Source organism: Bison bison, unplaced genomic scaffold, assembly GCF_000754665.1.
Source record: "Bison bison bison isolate TAMUID 2011002044 unplaced genomic scaffold, Bison_UMD1.0 scf7180017864461, whole genome shotgun sequence".
Lineage (NCBI taxonomy): Eukaryota > Metazoa > Chordata > Mammalia > Artiodactyla > Bovidae > Bison > Bison bison.
In genome coordinates, this window is record NW_011495023.1 from 8297171 (window position 1) to 8299032 (window position 1862).

The following is a 1862-nucleotide window of genomic DNA, read 5'->3' on the forward strand; positions in this document are numbered from 1 at the left end:
TCAAAACATTTTTTTTTTTTTTTTTCTGTGTGGTGGTTTAGTCATTAAGTTGTGTCCAACCCTTGCAACTTCATGGACTAAACTGCCAGGCTCCTCTGTCCCCGGGATTCTCAAGGCAAGAATACTGGAGTGGGTTGCCATTTCCTTCTCCAGGGAATCTTCCCGACGCAGAAATCAAACCTGGATCTCCTGCATTGCAGGCAGAATCTTTACCGACTGAACTATATTCTTTTTGAGTGGTTAACAAAAGGACGCAGTGAAGCTCTTTTATGTATCTTTTCAGCTGCTCTTCTTTTTACTTTCACTGAGGATGTCTGCAAACATTATGATTCATCTGTCTCTTCCTGCAGCACTGCCAACCTTCTTTTTTATTAGAGAGATTCCAGCCACCAACTAGAGCATCTCTAGCATGGGAGGTGTGAGGAAGACTTTGGAAATTCTTAACTGTTTTCTGGTGGTGTCTGTTTTATTACATTGCTCATGCACAGAAGCTGAAGATGTTACATCATCACCCACCATTGTCATTATAACACGGTCAGACAGCACAGGGTAACTACCATATTCCTGGTGCTATCTTTAGAACTCCTTTGAGGTAACTGTTGTCTCCATTTTGCAGATGAGGAAACTGAGGCTCAGGGTGGTTAATCAAGTAGCCCGAGTTCACCTTGTTAGTAAGAGACAATCAGATTTTGAAAGCAGGTCTATCTGAAATCAAAGTCTGAGTTCTTTAAAGAGTGGTTCGCTTGTGGAACTTCTCTAGTAGTCCACTGGTTAAGACTCTGCGATTCCAATGCAGGGTCTTGGGTTCAATCCCTGGTCAGGGAACTAAGATCCCGCATACCACATAGCACAGCCAAAAAAAAAAAAGAACATGGTCCATTCATGGAGGGCTTCTGTCACTTACGTACTATGTACTCTAAGTTATGCAGAGGTGACAACACCTGCCTGTTAGCCCAGGAGTCTCCAGTTCAATGGAAAGGAAAAAGACTCACACGGAAACAATCGCAGCGCAAACCCAGAGTGTGAACTGCTATTAAGAAGGACTAGCAACACGTCGTGTGAGCCTAGGGGAAGATTAACTCATACTGAAGGAAAGATGAACTCATTTGGGGGAAATGAGGGATTAGAGGAGCATCTTGAAAAGATACAACTTCATCAGGTGTCACTACAGAGTTGTCCCATGAAGACATTACAAATGTAAGTCTAATGTTGTAAGAGTGTGTCATTGGGATTTGATAATTATTAAGTGGCTACTGCTAGCCCCTTGGTCTGTCCTATATCATTCAACTTTAAATACGGCAGGGATTGGTTCTCACCTTTGATCAAATCCTACCATGATTAGAAACAAGAGAGCCGACTAAGGACGTCGAAGGCAGCCAGCAGGAAAGCTGTGTCTGGCAGATTGGGGGAGATGGGGGCACATGGCAGGGACTACTGAGGCTTATCGCACCCCAACTGCTCTGAGAAGCCCCTGCCCACTCCCTCCCCACAGCCAGGCTTCCATTGCTGGCTTCACCTTTGTAACTTACTTTTCTATTTAAGAGGACACTTGATTGATGTTCATTTAATCCTAGTATCTGTAGAAAATATAAAAGAATATGTATATAGCAAATATCATCTTCACTGTATCACCTCCACAGTCTGGACCAGAGCCTGGCACACAATGCTTGGCCAAAAAAATGTCAAGGGACATTTACTGCATGAAGGTCTGTTTGGTGGGAATGGAAAGATGTGCTGGCCAGTGTTGACATAAGGAGAGATGGAAAAGTCTTGGATGAATTGGATGTGTTTCACTGTCTTGCCTAGGGCAGCCTGGTGTGAGTTATTTGTAGGGATGGAAGTGTCAGACCCTGTACCAATAT